Source organism: Apodemus sylvaticus, chromosome 18, assembly GCF_947179515.1.
Source record: "Apodemus sylvaticus chromosome 18, mApoSyl1.1, whole genome shotgun sequence".
In the NCBI taxonomy this organism is placed as follows: domain Eukaryota; kingdom Metazoa; phylum Chordata; class Mammalia; order Rodentia; family Muridae; genus Apodemus; species Apodemus sylvaticus.
The window spans coordinates 28,924,500-28,936,614 of NC_067489.1; positions in this window are offsets into that span (position 1 = coordinate 28,924,500).

Genomic DNA, 12,115 nt, shown 5'->3' on the forward strand with positions numbered 1-12,115 from the left:
CTCTTGAGGGACCCGGAAGAAATGGGGACTCCAGAAGAAGACCAACAGAGTCAACTACTCTGGACACTTGGGGGGCCCAGAGATTGAACCAACAACCAAAGAACATACAAGAGCTTGACCTAAGCACCCTGTGTGTCTGTAGCAGATGTGCAGCTAGATGTTTGTGATGGTCCTTCAATAACCGGAGCAGGGGCTTACCCTGACTGTTCCCCCCTGTTCCCCTAATTGCGCTTTCTTGTCTGGCCTTGTTGGAAGAGGATATATCTAGTTTTGCAGTGACTTGAGGTACCAGGGCGGTTTGGTACCCCTGGGGGGGACCTCCCCCTTCTCAGAGGTATAGGGCAGGGGATAGAAGACAGATGGGGCACTGTGATCAGGACATAAAGTGAATAAATAATTAGAAAAATTAAAAATAAAAACTATTATATGGCTGGGTAGTGGTGGTGCACGCCTTTAATCCCAGCACTTGGGAGGAAGAGGCAGGTGGATTCCCAGTTTGAGGCCAGTCTGGTATACAAAGTGAGTTCCAGGACAGTCAGGGCTATACAGAGAAACTCTGTCTCGAAAAAAAACAAACAAACAAAAAACTATTATAAAGGCCCATCAATAGGATTATTTATGTATTTATGTACAGCTGGATACCAAGCCCAGGGTCTTACATTTACTAATCTAGCATACTACCACTCAGAAAAGCGTCTGACCCTTTGGGCTTAGGTCTAAAACCTCTTTTCTTTGATTTGGATCTCAAATGTTTATTGTGTACTTTTCTAAAATCTTTCCCTTTAAATATAAAATTTTGCATGTGAGGCATAGAGGATTCAGGCAGTCTGCTGGAAGCAGAGTATAGATCTCTAATTATTCCCTCCCTATCTGTTGAGAAGGCTGCTTTTCTTCTATCGAGTTGCTTTTCTGCTTGTGTAACAATCAGCAGGCCAATTTCTGTGTCTACGTCTAGGTTATCTTGTCTATCTCATTGATCCATGTTTCTATGTTCCTCAAACACCACAGATTTAATTACTATAGTGATGTAAGCTTGGAAATGAAAGACTCCTTTTATTTCATTTCTTACCAAAAATTATTTTAGCTTCCTACAAAATCCTTCTTGAATATTGCATTAAATATACATGTGCATGGGAGATTTGACACTTTTACTATGTTGATTATTTTGTAAGATTTTTATGTTATATGTATGTATATATGTGCACATGTTTACCAATCCCACAAAGGCCAGTAGAGTTACACATGTTTGGGAATTGTCATATGGACACTGGGAATCAAACCTGGGTCCTCTATGACAGCAGCCAGTGCTCTTAACCACTAAGTAATATCTCTACCACCACCACCACCTCCTGACACATACACACACATAATGGATTACTTTTTATTATCATTTGCATGGAATAAGTAAGTTTCTTTTCTTTTCTTTTTTTTTTTTTTTTGCTAAAGTTAAATTTATTAGACTTTTAGGCAAGCCTTTGAAGCATCTGTGGTCTTCCATTTAGTCTGTACTTCATGGTGAGTTGGTGCCGTTGTTTGTTGTTAAATGACAGCATGCTTGCTGCTGGTATTTGCAGCCTTCTACTTTCTTTTTTTTATATTTATTGATATATTTATTTACATTTCAAATGATTTCCCCTTTTCTGGACCCCCACTCCCCAAAAGTCCCATCAGTCCCCTTCCCTCCCCCTGTTTTCCCACCCAACCCTTCCCACTCCCCTGTTCTGATTTTGCTCTATACTGCTTCACTGAGTCTTTTCAGAACAAGGGGCCACTCCTCCATTCTTCTTGTACCTCATTTGATGTGTGGATTATGTTTTGGGTATTCCAGTTTTCTAGGTTAATATCCACTTATTAGTGAGTGCATACCATGATTCATCTTTTGAGTCTGGGTTACCTCACTTAGTATGATATTCTCCAGCTCCATCCATTTGCCTAAGAATTTCATAAATTCATTGTTTCTAATGGCTGAATAGTACTCCATTGTGTATATATACCACATTTTTTGCATCCACTCTTCTGTTGAGGGATACCTGGGTTCTTTCCAACTTCTGGCAATTATAAATAGGGCTGCTATGAACATAGTGAAACATGTATCCTTATTACATGCTGGGGAATCTTTAGGGTATATGCCCAGGAGTGGTATAGCAGGATCTTCTGGAAGTGAGGTGCCCAGTTTTCGGAGGAACCGCCAGACTGCTTTCCAGAGTGGTTGTACCAATTTGCAACCCCACCAGCAGTGGAGGAGTGTTCCTCTTTCTCCACATCCTCTCCAACACCTGCTGTCTCCTGAGTTTTTAATCTTAGCCATTCTGACTGGTGTAAGGTGAAATCTCAGGGTTGTTTTGATTTGCATTTCCCTAATGACTAATGAAGTTGAGCTTTTTTAAAGGTGTTTCTCTGCCATCCGAAGTTCTTCAGGTGAGAATTCTTTGTTTAACTCTGTACCCCATTTTTAATAGGGTTATTTGGTTTTCTGGAGTCTAACTTCTTGAGTTCTTTATATATATTGGATTTCCCAATTTGTGGGTTGCCGATTTGTCCTTTTGATAGTGTCCTTTGCTGTACAGAAACTTTGTAATTTTATGAGGTCCCATTTGTCAATTCTTGATCTTAGAGCATATGCTATTGGTGTTCTGTTCAGAAACTTTCTCCCTATACTGATGTCCTCAAGGGTCTTCCCCAGTTTCTTTTCTATTAGCTTCAGAGTGTCTGGCTTTATGTGGAGGTCCTTGATCCATTTGGATTTGAGCTTAGTACAAGGAGACAGATGGATCAATTCGCATTCTTCTGCATGCTGACCTCAGGAGGGAAACTACACCCTGGAAAAAGTAAGATAGTAACCTTCCTTCATCAAACCCAAAAGAAGATAATCACTCAAATATAAAAATAACATCAAAAATGACAGGAAGTAATAATTTCTATTCCTTAATATCTCTTAACATCAATGGACTCAATTCCCCAATAAAAAGACATAGACTAACAGACTCGATAAGGAAACAGGACCCTACATTTTGCTGCATACAAGAAACACACCTAAATGTCAAAGACAAAAACTACCTTAGAGTAAAAGGCTGGAAGACAATTTTACAAGCCAATGGTCTCGGGAAATGAGCCGGAGTAGCCATTCTAATACCAGATAAAATTGACTTTCAACCTAAAGTCATCAAAAGAGACACTGAGGGACACTTCTTGCTGGTCAAAGGAAAAATCCACCAAGAAGAACTTCCAATTCTGAACATCTATGCGCCAAATGCAAGGGCACCCTCATTCGTTAAAGAAACTTTACTAAAGCTCAAAGCACACATTGCACCTAACACAATAATTGTGGGGGACTTCAACACTCCACTCTCCTCAATGGACCGATCAGGAAAACAGAAACTAAACAGGGACACAGTGAAACTAATTGAAGCTTTGGACCAATTGGATTTGACTGATATTTATAGAACATTTCACCCTAAAGTAAGTTTCTTATAGATAGACTATTATTGCTATTATTTACAGCTGTCTATATAATAGGCCCATTAAAATATTTATAGTTTTATTTTTTTTTACTTTTGTCATTTAAACTAAGTATAGCAAAACATTACACATTGTGTTTTGGCTTTTGCTGTTACTGGAGAACACCTCATACTTCTGTAACACTTCACAGTGCTGACATCTGCCCTTTGATTTCATCTTGAAGGATGTCCCTCAGCATTCCCATGGGACATCTTAGTGATGATGGAATCCCTTGGGCATTGCTTATCAGATTACCTTAGTTAACCTCTCATTTTTAATAGATAATTTGGCCAATGACAATATTAGCATTCTTGGTTGATGAGTTTTTCTGTCACCTTACTGATTACCTTCTCCTTTTCATTCTCCTCAGCAAAATGTCTGCTGGCCAGTCTGCAGGTAAGCCAGTGGGAGGCCCTGCGCATGGCTCTTTTACGTTTTTCCTTTCTGCTTTCAAAACTTCTGTCTGATTCTGGAGAGCTCAAGTATAATGTCTACTATTTCTCTGAGTTTCATTTGTGATCATATCTTTCCAAATATTTGTGTTATTCACACATTATTTCTTCAGGTAAACTCCATCCGTTTATGCCTCTTATCCATATCTGGGATTACCATAACGAGTATAATGGCTCAGTTCAGAGTGTCCCTATGTCCTTTAGGTTTTCCTTGCTTTGTTCTCTTTGGCTCCCATGATTCAAGAATGTGAACTAATTATCTTAAAGCTTGTTGGTTTTATTCCTTCGGCCTGATCAAGTTTGATCTCCAAACCTTACAACCAATCTTTCTGTTCAGTGATATCATTTTGTAAGCCCAGAATTTGCTGTTCTTATTTATAGCTTTGATTTCTTTGTTGATAATTTTCATTTTGTTCATATACTGTTTTTTTTCAATTTATTTCCATGTTTTCTCTTTTTCTTTATGAAGCATCTTAATGCCTGTTATTTCACATCAATGGTTAGCCAGCTATAGTGATGGTCAAGAGCTTTTAAAGCCTTTCTCTTCCTGGCATCTCCTTGTGAAACTGAAGTTCTCTTATGCTACTGCCTCTGCCTTCAGCAGCTTCCAAATTGGTCTCCCCAGTGTTCTAACTTAGGGGACAAGTCACCTCTCTGTGTCATCTCCAGACAACTCTGAGTTTTAGTGACATGGTTAACTGTTCCCTTCTGCTCCAAAAATCCCCAGGGTGAGGCTACCTGGTTTGAAATGACTTAGTTATTACAATTCCTGAGATGGATTCTAGTATTGCCTACAGTCATTTCCGGCTAAGGACTTTTAATTCAGTGTTGTAGGCTTGGTATACACTGTCAATCTGCAACCTTACTAAAGGCGTTCAATCATCTGATCTTTGGGCAAGTTGCTAAGGCAAAATAATAGAAAAAAAAGCTACCCTTCAACTTATGATATCTCAGAATGGTATCAACCAGGTGCCAAAAGGAAGCTTGACCACTTTGTTGAATTACCTGTATGTTGATGCAGAAGAAACTGTAAATTTGGTTATAAATTTAAGAGATATAAAAATAAACGCAAGTAGCTTGTTTTGCAGATTCTTAAAAATAGCATTTAGATGGGAATATAAAATTCCTACAAAACTCAGCAGAACTTTACAAAAAAGAATAATGGTATACCATTCTTTATTAATATAAACTGCCAGAAAGACAGTGAATGCTGATGTAGTCATAAACAAGGTATAGAGGAGCCAAGAAGAAAGGAATCAATACAAACACACAGACATCGATGGTATTTGAGGAAGTTGCTGTCATAATTTAGGGCAAAAAAGGAACCCTTTTATCAATTTTGTTTCAACTGGATACTTTTACAGGAAAGAAATATTGAATCGTATTTCTAAGTATTCAGAGACGCAAACTCAAGATGTATTTTAGTCCTACATATAAAAGCTAAAAATATAAAGCTCTTTGCTATCCAGAGAATGCCTTCCCTACATCAAAGTACATAGATACTGTAAACCGCACACGCATTACTAACAATATATGAATGACCTGACAGACCCTGCTTGTCAGAATTAAAATTTTTTTCAGTAAAAGAAGTTGATAAAATTAGAATCAAACAATATGGAGAAGAATCTTCTTAAAATATGTACTATAAAGACATTTTTATTGTGTAATATGATACATTAAGAAATATTGACATCAATAAACCACTGAGAACCTATTTAAAATGAAAATTCATAAAGAGGTTATTTTTGAAAGTTTAAAAGTAGTCCATGAACATAAAATTTTAACATTATTGAACTGTAGTAAGATGTTGCAAGTATCTGTCACAATTTTTGCTTTTAAATGCACTACTAGTAAAAATTTCTAATGTTGAAGATGAGGTAAAGAAACCTATAATCTCAAAGATGATGCAGAAAAAAAAAGATCTACTGCCATTAGTTTTTATAGGATTGAAATAGTGTATATTATATATGTCAGACATGGCACTTCTAATGATTTATAGCCAAGAAATAAAAATATATGAGCACTTAAAAGCTCATAATAAATGTGTATCCTGTTTTCATTCATTCCAGAAACAAAAACTGTAAATGTCCATCAACATGAGACTATACTGATTTTGTGTAAACTTTTCACACATTAGACTAGTATTGTTCAATAAAGAATAAATCTTCTGATTATACAAATGCAAAGCTAGTGTCAAAAATAATGTCCAAAACAAAATAAGCTAGGGAAAAGTAAGTTTATAATATTTTACTTTGTAAACAGCACCTATGACTATAGAAATAAAAAATAAATAACAAACCAGTGGTTGCTTTGGGTTAGGAAGTTGGAGAACACAGAGTATGAACAGGGAGGAGCCTGCTAGAGTCAGAGAAGTACATATATTTTCCATGGGCTGTGAGATAGATGGTCGGAACAGCTGCGGAAGCCTATAGTGTGTCCATCAAGACTCTCTTCTCAATAGTCAAGTTTTGGCATTAGCCTAAGATCTCCTCAACAGATAAACAGATAGAGAAAATATGTTAGATGTGCAGTGGTCCTTCAGTCAGCCATAAACACAAAGGTACGTTGCTGTCAGGGAAGTGGAGGTAGTAAGAGAATCATGGAGAATGAAGTAATTCACACTTAAGAGCAAGGAAACAGGAAATGAATATAAAAGGGAGACTTTGATAGATAGCGGTAGAGGAGGAAAAAGAAACGGGAGGTGGGATGAGACAGAAAGGAAGAGGTGAGGACTGTTAAATTATATACATGTATTGAAATATTATTATGAATGCCATTGCATTGCATAATTAATTCAGGTTAACAAAACAAATCTATATGCGTGTACATTTACTTTGACAATAGAAAGAAGATGAAATTGGTTAAATAAACCCCAGACAATCTGTTCCTAGGAAATGAATACCGAAGGGTGTACTTCAGGTAGATACAGCAAGTGATGATGAGGATATGCCTGTAAGCCCTACATTAGTTTAACTGTGAAAACCATTTGCCTTATTTTCAACATCAGTGACAAGGCAATCCCCCATTCTGTATAGATGAGCTCCACATTTGTAACTAGGATTTTGTAGGAGAAGGAATTGTGATGGCTTATTTGATTATCAGCTTGCTTCAGTTGAGAAGTACTCCTGAGATTCTTAAATCACACTTGTAGATGTTTCTGCCACAGTGTTTCCAGGCAGGATTAACAACTCAGCAGGGGAGGAAAGACCTGACCTGACTGTGGGTGTCTCCTAACCCATAGGCTGGGGGCCCTGATAAAATGAAGGGGGAAATGAGGCAAGCCTTTTTCTTTGTTTCCTGACTGTCCCAGTGTGAACTGCATTGCCATTATAACCCTCTCTGCCATGACGACGGATGAAGTCCTCTGGAACTATGAGCTAAAGTAAATTCTTGTCTTCTTTGGCATTTTGGTAATAAAGGCAAGATAGCCAACATGCGCATGAAGCTCCCACCCAAAATACATAAATAAATAGTAACTTGACTTAAAACTTAAAATATAACAGGAAGTAAAGTCTGTTTAGATGAAAATTCTAATAAGACGGTAAGATGTCTCAGAACCCGCACTCCTGCACCGGGCTGAAAACCAGCGAGGTAAATGAAGGACAGCCTGAAGGGAAAACTCCAGATTCGAAGAAGCAGTAGTAAGACATGAGCTTCTGTGCTGAACCCTCCCTCATCTAGGGACATCTACAAAGCCATGTCTCTGTGCTTGCCCAATCCCCCACAGCCTGCAGCAGAAATGCCCGGACAGCCTTGCTATTGCATTACAAAGAAATCTACACTCATTCCTTGACCTTTCCAGTTTTAAAAAGTGGCATGTTTCTGTGAGTGAACATTCTCCTTAAGTATTTTATTTCAAAAGTGATAACCATCCTCTAACATGCTCCCACCCTTTTCCTAATGAAGGAGGCCGTACAAGTTATGATGGGAGAGAACTTCAAACAATGAGCTCAACAAAGCGTGGTGTTCATGAACAAGCGATGTGTTGGGTGTTAGAAGTAGCTCAGTATTATTGGATTTTTTTTTTTCAGCAAAGGGAGACAAAGTCAAAAGAGGATCCTGGAAATGTAGGCTATCTCTAGACTCTGCTGAGCTGATGGGAGGTATGTTCAGATTTTTAACTTTGTTCTACAATAAATCATCTTGGGACTAGAGAGATGGTTCAGTAGTTAGAACACTCACTGGAAGCTCTTTGAGAGGACCAAGGTCTGAGCCCCAGAATCCACATGGGGGTTCATTCTCATCTATCACTCCAGTTCCAGGAAGTCTGACATCTTCTACTGGTCTCCACAGACATGTACTTGATGCACAGAGAGATACACAGACAAAACACCCATGTGCATTGTTGTGGTTTCAATAGAAATGGCCCCCACAGTCTCAGGTTTGAATGATTGGCCCATGGGGAGTGGCACTATTGGAATAGGTATGGCCTTATTGGAGAAAGTGTGTGTCACTGTGGGGGTGGGCTTTGAGGTCTCCTATGCGCAAGCTCCACCAAATCCTGTTTTGTTGCTTGTGGATCAAGATGGAGAATTCTCAGCACCATGGAGAAGGACCTCCAGCACCATGTCTGCCTAGAAGCTGCCATGTGTCCTGCCATGATGATAATGGACTGAGCCTCCTAAACTGTAAGCCAGCCCCAGGTCAATAATGTTCCTTACAAGAGTTGCCACGGTCATGATGTCTTTTCACAGCAATAAAACCCGAAGACACACATAAAATAAATTATTGAATTAAAACTAAACTAATCATCATCGGCTTGTGGGTATCCTCTGGAGATAAAGGCTGAAAACTCCGATCAATTCTTCACTGACCTAAGATGTCTGCAAAGCAAAAGATTTCTAGGATTTTAAGAACTGTCCCCCAATAAACCTATTTGCACAAGGAATATAAAACTGTATTTGGGGAAATATGGATTTTTCTTTTCTATTTAATCTCTGAGAAAAATAGTGAGGAAAAAAAATCCAGATTCCTCTTAATGTCTCTTCCCACATCACAATCACTAACCTACTTACCAAGACCTCTCTCTTCATTATCTAACTTCCTCTGCAGGTGTGTATAGGTGAACTTTAATAATCCTATCTAGGGGTGATAGATCTATATTATACTGACTTTACTCTCTGAAATTGTGTGTGTGTGTGTGTGTATTTATTTAGATAAGACCTGTTTATCATCACCTCAGATTCTCTTTCTTGTGTATCCTTCAGATTTTCACCTCCTGTATGTCTATTCAATAAAATCCAAATGAATATCTGCAAATCTAGAAGAAGATGGAAGAGAGATAGAGAAAAATATCTTATTTAGGGTGTCCATTGCTGTGAAAAGACACCATAACCAAGGCAGCCCTTATAACATTTAACTGGGGCTAGGTTATAGGTTCTGAGGTTCAGTCTATTGCGCTCATGACCAGAAGCACAGCAGCATCCAGAAAGACATGGCACTGGAGAAGCTGAGAATCCTATATCTTGTCCTGAGGGCAAACAGAAGACTGACTTCCAGGAAGCTGGGACGAGTGTCTTAATGCCCAGTGACACACTTCCTCCAACAAGGCCACACCACCTAATAGTGCTGGGCAAGCATATTCAAACCACCACAGAAAGTGGAAATAATTTTAATGACCATTAAAAGGGGCTAGAAAAATGGCTCAGAGATAAAAGATATCCACTGTGATGAGCTATCAATGCATCATGAATAAATCAGTCTATAGTCTGGTAAAAAAAAAAAAAGACAAAAAAAGCACAGTAGTGCGGGTCTATGTATAATGAGGAGATTGAATCAGAACCCTGGATTTTTCAGGTGGGTAGTGGCTATTCTGTCACTAGAGGACCTGGAGGTAAAACCTGTTTTAGCCCAGCCTGGGGCCTCCAGATAGACAGTGTCAAGAAGTCATGAGCAATTCTAGGATTCATGTATGACTTAGAAGTGATCAGTATGTGTGCAATAATAGGAGCCCCGGGACTTAATTAACTTAAAAAGGAAAATGTGTTGAGAAAGAAAAGGAAATACTGAGTGATCAGAAAAGAAAGACACAGCAAGGGAAACTCAGCAAGAAGGCAAGAGAAAGAATTAAACCAAAACTTAAACCCAAACCATCCAAACAAAAACTCAGGGAAATAATCAGAGTCTACTGGTATAGAGGGCTCGAACTAAGTATAGACACAGTAAAGAGTTAATGACTGACCCCATGGAAGGATATAATCATGGGGAAATGGCAACCAGTGTGGAGTACTTTTAGAAGTATATATGATCAAATGAAAAGTGCTGGATAACAGGACGCTAGAACCTGTTTTCCAAGGGAACCTCAGTATTTGGAATCTGGCAAGAATCTGCCCAGAGTTAAACACTAATGCGAAAAAAAACTTTAAGTAGTGATGAGAGACTAAGAAGATAGGAAATCTGGTGGTTTGGGAACTCTCTGAGGTAGGAACAGAGGGGCCAAGAGCCTATGCAGTGCTTGGTTACACTGTGACTAACAAGAATTTTCCTGGTGTTTTGATATGAAAGAGGAGATTATGGATGAACGATTACCAGAGTGGAAACTGCCAAGACCTGGATTAGAAGTAGGTATAGCTGGATTATCTTCCACACAGCATACATGTCTGATGTGAGTTATTAAAGGAAGTGGAGGGGAAAGTTAAGTTTATGGCTGAGAAGGGTCAGAGCAGAGATGACAGGACATGGAGATAGGAACCCAGCTTACAGTGATGGTCAGGTCAGAGTCTTAGCTTTGTCTTCCAAAGACTGTCACCTGAGAACTCATCATCTCTCTGTCTATCTATCCATCCATCCATCTATTGTTCTGTCAACCCATCCATAGATCCATGCATTTTTCTCCCTATTACTTTTAGAGTTAGAGTTTCATTCTGTGTCCAGGTTAGGTTTAAACGCTGAGTGATTTTCTTGTCTCAGCCGCCTCAGGAGGATGTATATGGAGGAGGGCTGTTAAAAATATTTATTCCTAGTTTGTAACCCTCAAAATAATGAAGTGTCTAGGGATAAATTATTTTAAATGATTTCTAAGTAATATTCCTTTCCTTTCTCCCTCCCCCCTGTCTCTCTGTCTGTCTGTCTGTCTGTCTGTCTGTCTGTCTGTCTGTCTCTTCCCTCCATTTTTCTCTTGCCCCTTCCCTTCCTCTCCTTCTGCTTCTCTCTCTCTCTTGAGTGAAGATGAGACCTTTAGCCTTCTGCATAACATGTAGATGCTCTAACACTGAACTGTGCCTCTTGTTCCTTCCATGCGTAATGGTGATATAAAGCCAGAATTCAGAAAACACCATTGCTAGCCACTTGAATTGTTCTTAACAAGACTCCATAGTCCAGGCAAACAAGTCCAACAAGGCAGGTGGTTGTTTTGATTCATGGATGGGTTTGGGGGCAAAGGTTTTGAGTGATGAAAAGTTATTGGAGGGCTAGTCTATAGACTGTAACCCAAAATAGGGGAAATGGAGGCATGATGTAGCAGAAAGGCCAGTATAGAATGGAGTAGCCAAGAAGTGGTGTACAAAGAACAGTCCGAGGAGGTGACATTGTGAACCTGTGAAGAAAGGGCCACTCCCTTTCAATGGTTCTGATGTTCTAACTCTACTCCTTTAGTAAGACATTGAAAATAATCTTAAAGCAGTAGTATAGAACTGAGAAGGGGAATATCTTATGGTCATAGAACAGTTGTTTAGCTTGTTCAGGGAAAATTCCCACTATAATGAAAAGCAAGAAAACAAGCAAACATTAATAAAAATACATAAAAGAAATCACGGTGTCAGAAAAGAATGAGTGATCACACCAATGCTTAAGGTATGAGGCAGCAGGAAGAACACATAGTAACAATAGAGCCATATATGTGAGCATCTTAGGCTGAGCCACCAGACCACCAGGGGACTGTGTCTCACCATCTCACCATACATGTGTCATATACATACATGTGTCATATACATACACATGAACACACGTACACACACAAACACACACACATGGATGGGGGTGTATGTACACATGGGTGAGGGTGTATCTCAATGGTTGAATATCAGGTGCTGGCTTAGCTCATGAAGCCCATAATGTACAAATGCATGTTTATATATTGTTTCTTACTTCTCATATATCAAAACTGATTAGATAAATTTTGTATTAAGACTAGTACCCAAGGAAGTATTTAGACTGTTTAATCTTAG